Source organism: Parasteatoda tepidariorum, chromosome 3 (genome assembly GCF_043381705.1).
Source record: "Parasteatoda tepidariorum isolate YZ-2023 chromosome 3, CAS_Ptep_4.0, whole genome shotgun sequence".
NCBI lineage: Eukaryota > Metazoa > Arthropoda > Arachnida > Araneae > Theridiidae > Parasteatoda > Parasteatoda tepidariorum.
The window spans coordinates 90,972,716-90,990,524 of NC_092206.1; the positions used below are offsets into that span (position 1 = coordinate 90,972,716).

General features: G+C 32.9%; 1 long non-coding RNA gene across 1 annotated transcript; it reads left to right on the plus strand.

Annotated features, from left to right (window-relative positions):
* Nucleotides 1-13,147: 13,147 nt before the first annotated feature.
* LOC139425183 (uncharacterized) lies at nt 13,148-17,458 on the plus strand. The gene is made up of 3 exons (XR_011636463.1): nt 13,148-13,305; nt 13,385-13,516; nt 16,945-17,458. It is a non-coding gene; the product is annotated as an uncharacterized lncRNA (long non-coding RNA).
* The last annotated feature ends 351 nt before the right edge of the window (nt 17,459-17,809 follow it).

Sequence of the window (17,809 nt, forward strand, 5' to 3'; positions counted from 1 at the left end):
TTTGTGGATTTAACTCACAAAGCAGAGTTTGCTAAAAATCATGACGTACACAAATAAACTGGAACACATTTATTATTACTTTCAATGGTTAACTTAAATCTAAAATTCTAATTGAATATACAAATATAAATATCGGATCATCATACAATCGGCCAAAGACTCAAAAGATGAGTTGGCGGCTCATCCCTCTCCACCGGCATGAAAGAAGAAATTGTTCGTTCTTTTATAGATAACGATTTCGTACGTCACATTGATTGAATGCTTGTTTCTTGAATTCCCTACACTTCCTTCCTGGAAACGAATCTAAAAAAATAAACTCAAACACTAAAGTTTATAAATGGAAACTACTTATTTCCACAGTTTCATCTATAGCCATAGAAAAGAAAGGGCTACTGTTGATGTCAGTTAAAATTTCCTCTTCCTTAACGCTGGCCATGCATTCTAACAGCTGTGTAACTGGTGTATACAGCATTTTTCGCTTTCTTTAAGGGTTTTAAAATTGTGCAGTCCAGATCATCGATACAAAAGTTTATGAAGTGCTCAAAAAAAGTAGTGTGTGGCAAGTTATGCTCAATTAAAAAATTAAGGCACTTCATCGCTGCAGTCACAGCCTTAAAAGTTTTTGTGTCTTCATTCGCTGTTGAATCGTTAAAATTATTGCCTTTAGCATTGGTTTCAGTGGCTATTGCCTCAAGATGTGCCAATGATTTTTCATGGGCCCTAATTTTGTCTAAGCGGATGCTTACACAACCCTTCTCCACCCATGGAGAGCTAGAGTTTTGCTTGTGTTTTATGCACAGTTTACATAATAGAATTTCCCTACCATCATCTGTTCTGCAATGTTGCAGCCATTGAAATTTTTGCAACCAAGTTTGATCAAATACAGTTTTATGTTTACTTGATGCACTTGTTGTCTCCAAGTTGGGTTCCACATCAACTGTTTTTTGGGTAGAATCAATTGAAGAAATTTCTTCACCTACTTCATTAACTGGGCTGAAAGTATCACCAGGCAATGAAGAGCAGCCTGCTACTTCAATATTTGGAGCCACAAATTCTACACTATCAGATTTTGAAAGGCTACCTGCACCTTCAGCAATTTTTGGTGGATGTAGCAATGGATCCCCCAGCTTGTTATTGTTCGAGTCCTACAGAGTAAAATTATTCTTATTTAGCATAAGATATTGATTTTTTTTCGAATTCTAGACTACAAAGGTAATAATAAATAAAATCAATGCAGCACAGTAAAAAGTTTCATACTCTCATCACATAGATTAATAAAGACGAAAGTTTAACATGTGTTCATTTAAATTATGTCAATTTATTATGTTTTTCTTAAATTGTTAATTATGTTAATTTTATTTTGTTAATTATGTTAATTTTAAATTGTATTATGTTTTGAAACTGGTTTTATTGCAATAGTACAAGGTAAGAGAAAAACAAGTTAATAAAAATCTCTATAATTAAATGGCACCTCCTGATTTCACTTTTAAACTGCAAAACTATTTATAATTTTTAATATGTTTTTACTAACTTTCGCGTCTTTGACGACGGAATTTCATAATCAAAATTTCTAAAATTTTTAGACTAGCTAGAGCACTTAAACCTTTATATAATCTCTCTTAGTCTGATCATAAAAATATCAAATATTTCCAGATCACAACGTTATCAATTTATTCAATTAATTTTCAAATATCACGAACACTTGAATTTCAGTTAAAACTCTGCACTAAATAATGATACAAGTTTAAATTGTGTTTTGCTTCTTACTCGTAGAATTTAACACCAAATGAAATGTAGCATTAATTAAAATTTTAAACACTTTCTGACATATACAAGTAACAGAAAAAAAATTAGATTCAATAAAAATTTTAAAAACTACATTCTTCAGGTGAATTTAAAAGAGGTAAAATAGTTAATTTTCAGTTAGTTAATATTCTAATCACTAAATTAAGCATGGGAGTTTGTTACAATGCACAATTTACTGAGGATGAGTTAAAAAGAGCAAATAATGCTTGATATTCATCACTGAAAAAGCGTAGAGCAGTTTAGATACTGTGCTTCTGTAATTAAGGGCATTTATAATTAAAATCAGATTTACTTATAGATTAGATTTCTTAATTAATGCTTTTACTCCTTAATTATAATAGATAATTCAAAGATTTGAAACAATTTAGCTATTGGTTAATGTCTATACAAATTCATTCCTCTTAAAGAATAAATTTTAATGTGTAAGCTTTAGATTATATAAGTTTTAAAATATTGTTTTCTAATTCTGAAAGTTTTATTAGGAAGAAACTCATTTGTATAATCCATTTTTCTTTCAATAAATTGGTATTAAATTGTTTTCTTGATTTAATTGCTTTAAAATTTGGTGTAAAAAATATTTAATAGGAAACATCTTAGAATCTGTCCTTCCTAAATAACATAAGTAAAAAAAATTTTGGTAACAATTGAATGAATGTAGAGAAAAAGTTGTGGAGAGTTCACTTTTTGCATTTTACTGAGATGTTATATTATTTTTCTTTGAAATTTGTATAAATGTACAATAAACTTTCATATCCTTAGAAAAGTGTACCTTCCTGTATGTGAATTAAAATTGTACTATCTAAATAACATGATTTTTTAAAAATCAATGGCATTTTAATTTTTTAAAAAATTTCTCAATGTGAAATAACATTTTACGCTTGTTTCAAAATCTATTTTCTTATATTTATCAACTGCTTTTTGAAGTTATAAGTGAATATAATTAAGTATCACTATGAGCATAGCAAATATTGCGGAATGCCGTAAATGTGTGTTGCGCGAGTGCTACTGATGGCTAGGTAGGCAAAGTTGGAGGGTATGGTATAGCAATAAAATTTGGTTTAGTAATGGATGCTTTTAAATCGATCGTCTCGATTTCGCTGTTTTAATATGTATTTTGAAGTTCTACTCCTTAAATCTAGTACAAGAGGATAAACATTACTGTCCTAAATACGATTCTTCAACTCGCTGTGTGGAAGGCGAGACAGAAAAGTAGAGCCCAGCAATGGTAAAGTTAACACCTTCTTCGAAAGATGTAGGATCCACATAAAAATGTATTTATGATCAGTTTTACAGTACCGAACTTTGTTTAGACGATCAACAACGATGAAAAGCAAAAGAGGTCCTGTGAGAAAACTCCAGCACAACCGTGGTCGACTACTTCAGTTACTTAAGAGAAGTAGATGATGTGATAGCCTCCCACAATTATCATCAATTAGGTGGAGAGGGTTAAGATCTCATTTTTTATATTAACGCTGACATTTAATATTAGCCCGTTTATAATTCAAAATTAAATGTAGTTGATAAGTTCAAATACAAACAATATGGGCCATACTATTACTTTTTTTAAAATTTTGTTTATTATAGGCAAGACAGTAATGTTAGATGAGACTATTCTTACTAAAAGTCCATTACAACCGAGGAACGCAGAACAAAAATCCTACTTAAGCTGTTTTCGGTAAGTACAATCTAATTCGGTAATGATAATTCAATAAGTTCGTTTCGGTAACGATAAAATTGTTGATAACAGTCAAGTTGTGAAATGTTACAGAATTGAATGATAAAACAATCTCAACCAGTTTATTTTTTAAGAAGAAAGCAGTAACCGAAAATAAAATTTTATTAGGAAAAATAAATATGTCTCATAGAAATATTAATACTTTCTTTGCACTTATTTTACATGTATCAACTGTAGAGAGACAAAGGAAGGACTTTTCTTCGTGAGCAATGGCAAAAGTAAAAGGGACTTGTGGCCATTGATAAGCAGGTACTGTCATCCTGATACTGAGGTCATTTATACTGATCAAGCTAGACAGTACTCTGGAGTGTCGGTACAGTTCAATGATGCATGCCATAAGACCACAAACCACTTAAAAGGTAGGAAAAGGAACACTATTAATCCTTTAGAAAACGATAACAAGCAACTGAAGAGAAGCATTGTTAGCCGATGATCAGGTACTCCTTCTTCCTCAGTAATGTTTGTGAGCAAAAAAGGACAGCAGGAGGTTATAATATTAACAACTCTAAATTCTTGTTTTTCTTCTTTCTTTTCGAATCCTTAGGGGAAATAATCGACCGATTCTTATGCGACATTGCACTCGTCTACCCGGGATACAAGGACGGCTATCGAATCGAAAGGTTGAAACTGTTGGAGAAGACTGCATCAAAAGGGATTGGATACCCAAACCTAAAGACGTCGAATTTAGCGACGATAATGATGATAATTGTAATTATTACGATTAACTATCATATTTTTTTGTTCAAGATTTTGTTTATCTTTGTGTCATGTAAATTTAACATTGTTCAAATTCTTTACTTTCAGCTTATTTACAGGGAACATAGCAGCAGAGGCAATCAGTATGTACGTAATTTTAAAAAAATTTGTATGTGGTGGGGCAGACGCCATTTCACATTAAAACACTTTTTTAGCGCAACAGGTGAGGGGGGGTCCTCGTCCCTTGCGCTGGAAGCATGTTACAGTCAAATTTGCTTATCTGTTTGATTTAAAGAATTTTTAAACATGAAATTATAATTCATCTAAGAGGTTCTGACTGTAAAATGCTACTGACGCCTCACCAAAATATAAAAAAAAACTCTTTTATTGGTAATTTAAGATATTCAACCATTCCTGAAATTCCAGTTGAATCTGGGCACTTGAAAATATTGCATTATGACGGTGACAAGTTTATCATTTGAACAACTATTGATGATATAACCTATGTTCTACAGATTTGTTGTATTTCTCGATAATTTTAAGCTATTTTTCATGTATTAAAGGAGTAAATGTTGCTCCTAAAATTTTTAACCCTCGAATAAAATAGATGCGAAACAAATATATTTACCTATACGAGGGTTGTCCATAAAATAAGGTTCCCAAGGAGCTGCGGAGGCTAGGAACACTGCTAGGCGGGCATTGGCGAGACTGCGTGTAGCTTGGCTCCCTTTCTCCCAGTTCCCGCCCCGGCGAGCTTTCTACGACGTTCATTCTTGTCTTGGTAGCCGTGAAAGATGGAGCTTCCAATTGTTTCTCACGCCAGGTGCGAATTGCGCTCTGTGATTAGTTTTTTGTGTGCAAAAAACGTTCCTTCGGTGGACATTCATTCCCTAGTGTATGAGTGTACAACATGTGCGCAAATGGTGCAGAGAATTCAAAGACGGACGTACAGACGTCCATGACGAACAACGTTCTGGCCGGCCATCGTTTTCGGACGATGCGATTGCGAAAGTGGAAGCAATGCTGAGAGATCGAAGGGTGACGATTCGGGACCTCAGCGAGATGATCCCTGATGTCAGCAAGTCCTGCATTCACAACATTTTGAGTGACCGCTTAGGATATGTCAAGGTTTGTGCAAGGTGGGTCCCGAAAATGTTGACAGATGACAACAAGCGGCCCGCGAATTTCTTCATGTCTACGAAACTGATAGCGAGGAATTTTTGGACTCTGTTGTCACTGGGGACGAGACCTGGGTCCACTACATGATACCAGAAACAGAAGAACAATCCCCGCCAGTGGAAACATCCAGGCTCGCCGAAGCCGAAGAAGTTTAAGCAAATTCTGTCTGCCGGCAAGGTGATGGCGAGTGTCTTTTGGGACAGGAAAGGGTTGTTGTTGTGCGAATTCCTGCCTACCGGCACAATAATTAATGCGGATCGCTACTGTCAGAAGTTGAGGAACCTTCGGCGAGCGATTCAAAACAAGAGGAGAGGCATGCTCACAAATGGAGTACGTCTCCATCAGGGCAACGCTCGTCCGCATACCGCCCGTGTCACAACTGATCTCATCAACAGATTTGGATGGAATACTGTCACACACACCCCTTACAGCCCAGACTTGGCCCCCAGTGATTACCATCTCTTCTCTGAATTAAAGAAACACTTGGGAGGGACGCATTTCACAACGGACGAAGAGGTGAAAGAAGAGGTTTTAAGCTATCGTCGCGACGCGGCGGCAGATTTCTACGACTCAGGCATAAAGAAGATGGTAACCGTGCAAAAATGCATTGATCTAAACGGCGATTATGTCGAAAAATAGAGGAAAGTCTAAGCTTTCCAAACATGTATTATTCAGTGCCAATAAACATGTTTTTCATTGTAAAAATTCGTTGGGAACCTTATTTTATGGACAACCCTCGTATATATATAAGTTTATGTCGCACAAAGCCGTATAAAAAATTATTTTTCCTTTTATTTTAGACAATTTTACTCTAAATGTAGAAATTGATTTTGTCAACTAGTTAAAAAACAGATCAAATATTAATATCTGAAGCATATCAGGCTTAGTTCGAATATTTTTAAACGCTAATTGTTAAAATATAAAGAAACCACTGTCTTTTACTTTTTTTCTATTTTTACTTTCAGAAAGTTCAGCTATTCGAACTAACGATAGTGAAATAAGAGATAAGGAAGTAGCAAGCCCAAAACAAAATGATAACCTTAATGAGTCATGCGCAGCAAAAAGCTCCCATAGAGAGGCAACTTTGTACGATAAAAGCCGAGCAGCAAAAAATTGCTTCTTGGTCTCTCTGAACTATTATCAGCAGCCTAAAGTTTCTCGCAAGACAAGGTTTAGCAATCAGAGGTCATGCCTATGATGAAGGAAACTTCATGGAACACTTGAGACTTCGCAGTGAAGATAAGCAAAATATAAAGCAATGGTTAAAAAGAGAAAAAAAATTACACCCATCAGGATATTCAAAACGAAATCTTTGAAATCTTTGGCGGCGAAATAAGTCTTACTCTTATAGGGAAAATGAAGTCAATTTCTCCTTTTTTCCGTAATTTGCGATGGAACGAGAGATATTTCAGGGGTTGAGCAAGAAAGTATGTGCATAAGGTGGGTGGATGACACATTTCTAATATGTTATAAGACACGGGCAACAACTGGAGTACACATTGCAGCACTAATAACGGATGTTCTATTGAGACTTCAACTTCCCTTAGAAGGATTGAGAGGGCTAACCTATGACGGAGCGGCAAATATGAGCGGAAATAAAAAGCGTGTTCCAAGCATCTTAATCACAAAACAACCTCTTGCTGATTATCTTCACTGCGGTGCCCATTGTTGCAATTTTAATATGAAAATTTTTTGTGAATCTTCCAAAGAAGTGAGAAATTCCTTGGATCAATTAGGAAATTTATTCTCAAATGCTGAGGTATCTTTACATACATTCAAGAAGATTTGGCGCAATGTCCTGTAATCAAAGCCGGTAGAATAAAGCTATTGTGCCCTACGCGATGGATTTACAGGCATTCTCAAATCAACGAAGCTCTTAAAAATATGACAATCTTTAAAAACCTTAGAAGAAGCTGACATCGAAAAATTACGATGGGGCAAGTGGCTAACTGAACACTTTCCAAAATGGAACGACATATTTAGGACTGAATCGAAATGCTGGAGACAATCAACAAATTATATCAAGGTGGGAAAAAAAAACACTTTGTCAGGTCTATGGAAATCTATTGAAGTCATGATTCAAGGATTGTCAGATCTGAGAACTGAAGAAAACTTTTCAAAAGTTTCTGAAGAATGTTCAGCAGCAATTCAACAAAATGATCTGGAAGAATTATCACTTCCAAGGCAAAAAAAAATCACCTAAGAGATATAGTGGACCTGCTCTTTCACACGGATATAATTCGTGCGAAGAATATTATCGCCAGCAATTTTATCACATGGTTGATACAGCGATAAGTGGGTTAAAAAATCGTATTTTAGATCAACCAGGTGTAAAAAAAAAATTTTGTTGGAAAATGTTCTGCTTAAGTTCGAAAAATCGGAAAGCTTAAATTGTTATCCGGAAATTGACGTAGATGCCTTAAAAATTGAGCTCCAACTTTTCCGTAAAAACTTTGAAGTCAATTGCTTAGAATTAGATGATGCGAAAAAAGCACTCTCTTCAACAATCAAAGAAGTTAGATGTTTATTTAAAAGTGTTGAAAATTTGGTAGGACTACTTTCAGTTTGCCCTGCTTCGTCTTGTGAAGCCGAAAGAAGCTTCAGTGCTTTAAGAAAATTAAAAATGTATTTAAGATTAACAATGACCCAAAAGAGATTAAAACATGTAGCATTGTGTTACGTCCATAAAAACATTTTAGACGTTATTGACAATAAAAAAGTTTCACAAATTTTCATTTCCCAGGTGTAATCTAGAAAAAATATATTTGGCGTAATTTAAATAAGTTTTTCTTAATATGCTCAAACCTTATGTCTGAATACATTTCTATTTTTGTATAATTTTAATTTTTGCACAAATATAATTTGAATAAAAATTGTGCCCAGTTAAAAAAAATTGAAAAATAAAAAGGATTTAAATATTATAGTATAATTAATTTTAACATTGTTAAGAAGTAACGCAACAAACAGGATTTGTAATTTTATAATTATCAGAAAAAAGTGGTACGGCACAAAATTAGTATTTCAATTGATGTCAATAGAAAAAAATAACATAAAAAAAATTTTTAAGAAATTGAGAAGCTCGTGTAAGAGTCGTTTATCTGAATTACTTTTAATATTTTAGTTTTCATAGAAGAAACTATAACAACGTTAGAGTTAGTTAGGTGTCGGTTTTATACCATTGTAATCTCGTCTTTCATGACATGAAGGCGTGTTTTCTTTTCGCAGCATCCTTTTTTACCATTACTGTCTTTCGATTTTAAGAACTTACTGACTAGAGTTTTTGAATTTGAACTACCTATCTTTATCATCGCAATAGCATGAATATTTATTGTAGAAAAAAATTCTACCTGTTTTTCATGATCAGTGGTGCAAATTGGGGATTTACTGTGTAAATGCTATCTTCAACTTTGTACAGGTTCATAAAAATGTTCTCTTAGTTTATGGTTATTTTAAAAATTCAAATTATAATTTAATGTATAATTTTCAGGGAGGAAATAGGAAAAGTGGCTAGGATGATTCAGACAACAGTCAGTCTGCCGAATTTAAAAACTGCCTGCCAAACCACCTTTGCCAAACACTTTGAGAGAAATGCAAATCAATGGGTAAAAACCATTGATAATAGACTTTCTCCTGGTTGATGACCAAATAACTGGAAAAAAAGAATTTTGGTTTGTACATTGTCTTTATTAACTTTCTATTAATCATACCTGCCAGCTTACACTTTTCTGAAGAATAATTTTCTCAAGCAGTATTAGTTTGCAGAAATATCAATTCTTATTTTGCCAGAACACCCTATAATATGTTCATTATACATGTATATACATTCTTAATGTATTTATGTGTAAATGTAAGATTCTTTTAAATTTAATTTAAAAATTTCATATATTAATAGAAAACCTTTATATTAAGATTATATTCGTATTTTGCTTCCACTTTGAATATCGAAATAAAATCTGACGAAAGACTTATAAACAAATAAAAAAAAATTGAAATATGACAAATATATACCACTAGCTTTAAAATAAAAACATTAAAAACACATTTTAAACAGAATTTAAAGAATTAACTGTTGCAGATTTAGCTCTTCGCAACGAAGTCTTGCTAAAGTCGTGTTCGTAACAATTTCCTTTCATTGTTGATTTTAGCATCAACAATTTTTCAAGCGTTTGCGCTGACATAGTTGATCTAAATTGTGTGCAATTTTTAGTAACAATACTAAATATTCTCTCACATGCAGCATTAATGTGAGGAAGAGTTAGAATCCCTAACATCACTTTAGATAATAAATCAAATCTGTTGTTTCCTCCAATTGACCAATCAAGGCCCAAGCCTTATCAATTCGTTCTGTCAGGATTTCTTGAGGTATTGTCTCAAGTTGCAGGGAACAAAACTGCCTCTGCAAAATATCAACACTAGAAATATTGCCAGTGTTAGGTGAAAGTAATATAGGATAACGTTCCAGAAAATACTTTACAGATGAAAATGAGTCTTCATCAATCCTCTCGAGAGCGGCCACTTCAGCATTGATTAAAATTTCATCTTTAAATGGAAATTTTTTTACCATGTAGTCACAAACGCTGACATAGTACAAACGTACAGCTTTGAAAATAATCTTTTTTGGTAAATTTTCCATAATCTTTGAAGCCCTCTCTCATATGACTAAATCAGAATCACTCTTTTGATTCTCCAACTCACTGAAATCAAGATTTAAAAGAGAAGATGACTTTATCACACTAGGCTTGACAAATCTTGAAAATAGTTCTTTCAACATATTCATCAAAATTTTCCTCTTGTGCTTGATTGCAGCTTTGCATTTGATACCTCAAATACTGGCAAAACATTTAGGATAAATTGGCACAAGGCCTTATTTAAATCTGAAGAGAGAAAGAGGAAAATCCTTTCTTCTCTACTCAATATGCTCTGCCTTGCTGATGTAGCAGGAGGAGGGGTCGAATCACGTTTTCTTTTTCTACAGTGTTGGCCATTCACTTCTTCTTTGAAGAATGATGCTAGTTACTCCCACTGCTGCACTAATCTATCCAAGCACCGTCCCAATGACTGCCATCGGGTAGACACAAGCTTCAGGATTTTCCTTTGCTCAGCATTGAACAAAGCTTGAAATTCCTGAAACCTAGATTTCCTCTTGGCACTTTTCTCAAAATAGAAAAATATATCTATAAGATATTCATCTATCTTGTCAGGAATGACAACTGCTCCCTTTTGGGCAGCAACCAATGACTGCCAAATGTCCAATTTCTTTTTTCAAAACACCAGCGACGCCAGTTTTTTCACCAATCATTACTGGCGCGTTATCTGCCCCAAGAGAAAGACAATTTTTAAATGATATATCATTTGCATTCAATTCTCTTAAAATCAAATTGGCAATATTTATGCCAGTTGAGTATCCTTCTAAATTTGGCACAGACATTAAAGTGCTCTCAATTATCATACTTTTCTCATTATAATATGTAACAATAAGGTGATACAATTTTGCATCAGACTTATTGCTACCATCAGTTGATACTGAAAATGGACTTTTTTTTATAATTTCTACAACAGATTCTTTTTTCATTGTAGCCATTTCGTTTATATGGCTGTTGTTTTTGTTCTGCCAGCAGCATATTTTTTGGCGATACCATCATTCGGGAACATCTTGGGGAACAATGGTCAGCACAATTAATGGGCAGATTGTGTTCGATCAAAAATGCAGTGAAGTACGCTTCAGCCCTTTTGGCCGAATCGTCATCGGCGGGAAAAGAATTCTTCTTGTTAGCTTGCAAAAATTTCACAGCGTCTCTGTGCCCATTTATGTGCCGCACAATGTCATTCTTGCCTCCGAGAGCGATTAATATATCACATGCACAATCGGAACAAAAAGCATAAGTGCTTCCTTTTCGTGATGCAATTATTGAAGGAAACTCATTAGTATATGATTTGCCAATCGTTGAATTTATGCAATATTTATTTCCGCAATATGGCAACAACATTGTTTTATCAACCGTGTGTTTTCTTAAAATACAAATTCAGTGCACTGCGTATTTTCTTTCATAATTTAAGAATCTTAATTATGGGTAAAAAAAATTACTCCTACGCAGATAGAAAAATTGGTCTCCATTATGGAGAAGAATCCAGTACTTTACAAAGGAGAATTAACGCCGACTTTCACGAATAAGGACAGAGAAAGAATGGGGCTGGCCTTATAGTTGGAGTTACACGCGATTGGAAGCTGCCATAAAACTGTGGAGAAATGGAGAGAAGTAAGTATTTTGTGTAGTATAAATTTATTTTCATGAGCACCGTTGGTGGTATTAGTCCCCTTTCAATGTTTCTAACTTAGGAAGAAAATTTTCGCAAAATAGCACCGATTTCTCTAAGTTATAAACAAAAAATTAGCTTAAAAATTTTGCAGACCTTTCATTAAATTATGGTTTTTTTTTCCTATTGTAACTGCATTCTTTTTGTTACAATTGTTCTTAACAGTTGTTAGTTGACCCCCTGCGATGTCCATTAGTGTGTATAACATGTATCCGCATTTTTCAAAATTTTTGGTTAAAAAAAAGGTTTTAACAATTTTTGCGATCTGCTTTATGGAAAAATAAAACCTATTTATTTACAAAATTTAAATTTTTATAACTTAAGTGAAAGAAGTAAATTATGTTTCAACATATTTTGTCCTTAGTGTGAAGAATGGTGTTGTTTGTCATCACATAGCAATTTCATATTAGGAGGTGATGATAATTTTATTCGCAAATTTGTTTCGACACCATATCTTTTCAGATACTTATATTTTTTGTACGTAAAGTCTGAGAACGTAGCTTCACTGATATAAGGCAATAAATATTATATATATATATAAGAATTTTGTCAATGTCTATTTTTCACAGGGAGTAGTGTCTGAATATTTTGAAGAAATAATCATGAACGTTCCTTTATAAAATATTAGAAAAATTCTTATTGATATTAATTTTTCAAAAAGAAGTTGTGGTCATATTAACGTGTTTAAAGAATTTCAAGAATTAACTTATTTTTTGTTACTTAAAATTGTTAGTTGAGAAAATAGTCGTTCTTCTGGTAAATATACCCTTCTACGATTATGGCAGTTCTATGATTTTGTTTTTAGTTTTCTTGGATCACTGTCAAAAATCGCAAGGACTTGGTGATTATTTTGGCACTCGCCGTTGTCAAAATATATGAGCGATAAGAGTTGAAGCTAGTTTTTAAGAGTTAATTAATATTACAATATTTAAGAATTAATTAGGATTGTTGCTAAAAGGTTTTGTATAGAGATTTTGAGTTCACAAAAAATTTTGTTATGTCTGAATCTGGCAAACTACTTTAAAATAATTCATTTGCTTGAAAATATATATAGTGTCTCAGCTGAGAATTATGCATCCTCATTAAGAGTTAGATATAATTTAATTTTTGTGTCTAATATGAAAGTTTTTTTTGTAGTGTTGGACTCAGCTTAAATCCCATTTATGTCTAGTGTTTTTTTTTTTTTTTAAAGAACGGATTATTTTTTATAAAAATAATAAGTGATCGCACACATTTGTTTATTAGGATTTATATTGCTGTAAAAAGGTGGTTATGTATACTATAATATTAATTATTTAAAAATTCATATTTGCATCTAAAGTCCATACGTAGTCCTTTTTTAAAAATTAAAGTGGTGAATAACAAAGAGAAATATCGACTTCATGTAAAGAAATATATAATTTTTTTATATATCGATCACTTTTTGTGGTTAAGCATAAATGGGTTATGAAAATATGTTGTGTCAAAAATGATGCATTTAATCAGAATAGATATATTTTTAAACAGGTTTTGTCACAGATACTGCAAGAGAGAGTGAAATGGAAACTAAAGAAGCTGCAGAATTACTAGTGAATGTAATTTTTTTTTTGCTAATTAATGAAATATCAAAGGTTTTTGGTGATATGTTTTCAAGCTACATACATACTTTTACAGGCCACAGTCTAGTTGAAACTCTGAGCAAGCCAGAGTCTCTAGCCCTTACTTCACCTGGTGCTACAGAACACTACGTTATATTAAACGACAACGAAAGTGAACACTGTTATTCAAAAAAGCCACCAGTAGCAAGTAATTAATATTTTATACTTATATTTTGTTACTTTGTAAATTGCGATTTCAAACTGAAAATATCAGTTGAGCATGAAACTAAAATTAAAATGCAATGAACTTGTGTGAGGGGCAACTTAGTGAAGCGGACTTTTAAAGAATTAATAGACAAATTTCGTTGTAAAGCGATATGTATATATAGCACAATAATTACAAAAAGGTGAAAAACGAAGAAAATAAATAAGTTTTATTAAAATTACTTTCATTTTATGCCCTTTTGATTTTATTAAGCGGCTGAGTTTATTAAGAGGCGATTCAACGAATTTTTACGATGCACACACTTTAAAAGCTGAAATAGTAACAACATTAATGCTTTATTTTAACTAATTTAATTATTTTAATAAAGTAAAACACTACATAAGATTAATTTGCAAAAAACCGATCAATGGTTGCTTGAGTTGCAGTATTTAAAATTAACTTTTCAACATCATTTGAGAGTTTATAGAAGTTTTTATAGTTTTCGATATTCCCTCCTCTTTGTTCTAAAGCTTGCCGCAATACATTAAGTGCTTTTCTGACTTGTTTATTTCATCTTCTGAATCTCATTCCTCCATTTCTTGATTGAAAATAACTTTGCAATTTTTGATATCTGTAAGAATTTCAGAATTAGATTTTTCTCCTGATGTTTGCAGGTTATCATCATTAGCTACGTAACGTAAAAAATTCTCGTCTATTTCATTTTCTTCATTGCTGAGCATTTCTTCGAAACAGTTACCAGCTCCATCGCCAGTGCTTAATCCACATTTTTTTAAAGCAATTTGATATTTGGGTTGAAACAATGTCCCATGAGTTACGAATCAAATGCAATGATTCCAAAATAGTGAGGGATTTCGATAGTTTGTTTGCAGTTAAGAGTTCCGAAGAGCTGTCACAGTCTATGTCACTAATTTTTTGAACAACCATTTTTCTGTAATGAAACTCGAATGATCTTATGATTTCCTGATCAAGGGGTTGAATAATAGCTGTAGTGTTGGGTGGCAAAAACTAATTTAATGTTTTTCAAACGCAAGTTCTCATCAGCAGGGTGCGCAGAACAATTGTCTAAAAGTAAGACGACCTTTTCATTTTTCAGCTCCTTGTCTCATTCAAGAAGAGATTTTGTGAAGATGCTGTTAGTCATCCATGCGTTATAGCTGTTGGGCAGGTGTTTTACTCCTTTAAAACATCGAGGTTTTAAACTCTTTCCTATCACTAAAGGATTTTTTTTTCCACAGTTCTTGTCATGTAGCATGTTAGCAGCACGGTTAGTCTTTCCTTTATTTTTTTACATCCACCAGTCGATTCATTTTTAAACACCAGTGTGTGTTCAGGAAGTGCTCCGAAAAATAATCCTGTTTCATCTGTGTTGAAAATTTGCTCTGGTTTAAAGTCTTTGATGAGTGTTGGCCACACGTCGTTTACCCAATCGGCGGCAGAGCTAAAATCAGCATCTTGCTTTTCACCATGCAATTTACGATAGACAATGCTGTTGCGGTCTTTCCATCGGGTTAGCCACCCATCTGTAGCTTTAAAAATTTAGAATCACCAAATAAGTTAGCAAAGTCCTGTGCTTTGTGAAATAAAATTCCACGGGAAATTGGCATTCTTCGTCGTGCATTTTTGAACCATTCTAACAGAGCCATTTCAATTTCCTCCGATTTTTCCTTCACGCTTACGCTTTATTGACAGATTTCCATTCTTTTTTATTTCCTCGGAAATATTTATTCTTTGTTTCAGAATGTTGAAAAGAGCAGTTTGGGAAATCCCTAATTTAATTGAAGCTTCACGTTGACTACATTTAGGAANTCTCGATGTCGCCAAAAGTGACACATTTTGAGTTCAAACCAGCAAATGTTTTTCACTCATTCATCAAAAACGACATAATTCAAAATACGAAACAATCCTATTCCACAAATGAATCATCTAAAATGCCGCAATTCAAAATCACTCAACTGATCACTACCAATTGAAACAAAAAAAACGCCACAACTCGAAATATAACAGTTTAGAAGATAAACGATGCGCACGTTACTCTACGACGGCTGGACGACAACTCAAGATGTGGCATTTCAGTGGAAGGGGTCCTATGCATCTTGATAACAACAAAACGCCATAACTGCCCTCTGGCGGCTGATTTTTCAATACAACTTCTGGCTCTTTTGAAGATTGGTAGAGACGTGTAAACTACGTCTAATGACGGTCATAACTCAAAAATTACAATTTTTGAGTTGTGGCACTTTTGTAGCAAGGGTGCGATGTATTAATATTGTAACGATTCGGTTCTTGCCGATTTGAATTTATAAAGCGGCTGATTTTATTAGCGACGGGCACTGTAGTGACAAATTAATTGCAAATTATGTTTCTAATATGGAAATTTTCTTTGATAAACATTATAATATTAAGCCAATAAGAGATTTTGTTTTTCTCCCTTCAGAATAATCATGTATATATAAGCTTCAATATCTTATTATTAACTTTTCTTTTACGAATTTACACTTCAAAATTTTTTGTTTCGATCTTGTAACGCGTTAAATTTCCAAAATTAAAAAGAAAAATTTTGATAATTTATATTTCGTTATTAACTTTCAAAACCTTATTTTCGATAAGATGAAATTTAATAATATTTTTGAAAATTTAAAAAATTTGTTTCCCTTAAAGGATTTTGACACAATTAAAAACTTTAAATATAATAAAGTAACTCGCTTTATATATTTGGTTTTGTGTTTTATTCTAAATTTTCCATACATTTTATTTTCTGTTTCTTCCATCATATATTTTTTACTTAATATGTTCTATTTTTTTGGTGCTCACACTACTGTATTGATTTATTTTGCTTTGGCTATATTGATATAATATAAGAAAAAACTTCTTTTTGCTGATTAAAAGATTAAATTTTTTCCTTTTTTTTGTTCTGTTTTCCAGCTTTTTAATTTATTTTTTTCTTAAATTATTTTATTTTTATAGTATAGTAATTTAATAATTTAGCGCCAAAGCTCGATAAATTATTTATTTATGATAAAACAGCTATTTCTAAGCCCATTTAAATTTTCGACAATAATTACTAAAAGAACATAAATAAATAGGTAAGCAATCCTAGCTGAGTGCCTTGGTACTTCCGGGCAGGAGTTTCTATGCAATTCGTACTATATATGAAGTGCCCTTAGACATTTGTCGCAACATTTTTGGGATACCCTGTATAATGTATTCAACGATGCAATTTAACGATAACACCTTCAAGAGCTTTTCTCAATTTCAATACAATTCTTTTTGTGAGAGAATCATAATTGTAAGTGTAAACAAATAAGTTAAATCGTATTATTTCTTCCCCTCCCCCCACTATGATATAATTCTTACACATACATTTGAAAATAGATTATTTGATTTTTTAATATCTGCATGTTTTCTTACAGGTTAGGATAAACAAGTTAAGATCAGATTGTCATTAAAAAATCCCAGTCAAAGGAAGACCAAAAGGTTTCACAAAGACAGTTATAGGACTAAAAAAAACATAAGACAGCCTTCCTTAAAAAACCTATAGCAGTACCAAAAAATATTATTTTATCATGGTTAGTCGACAAGGAGGTAGCAGAAAAAGCCACAACAGAAAAATATATAATTCCGGAAGAAAAGGTGGAATGTTTCCCGGAAAGAGTAAATAATGCCATACTATACAAACATGTCGATTTGGGCAAGGATGCGTGGCTTATTGTTGAAAACCTTGTTAAAGCCAAAACACTTTCCTGTTCGTGGAGCTGTGGCTTTTGCCAGGAAGACATTTGTTCAAAATGTTCTGTACAATGTGATTTGTGTTTAGCATGGTACCATATTTTCTGTGGCCCTTTAAAGTCCACTCCTAGGAGCAAAGAATGGTTTCGTAACTGTTGTTGTTAAAATAAAATAAATGGTTAAAATTTTGTATTTTAATTTTGTTTTGTCATTACAAATTATGTCTGAAAACTCCTTTTTCCTGCTCTCTGCCTTTCCCCCTTTTTCTGAGGAAAACCGGATGATTAGAGGAGAGAATAAAATTTCTTCCTGATAGGCTAGTAAGACATTGCTTCCGATGCATTTGTTTTCACGCTGATTTGAATGAGATCAATCACCAATATGATCGAACTAATACTCTAAAATTTAAAAGGGTTTCACGCACAAAAAGTACAATTCTGTATTTTCAGCGATTTAAGCAGTTGGCATAGCTATCTAAACAATTGAGGCTTTGTTTCCTATCTATATTTTTATGTTTAATCGAATGAAACTATTCAGGCAATAGAAAGA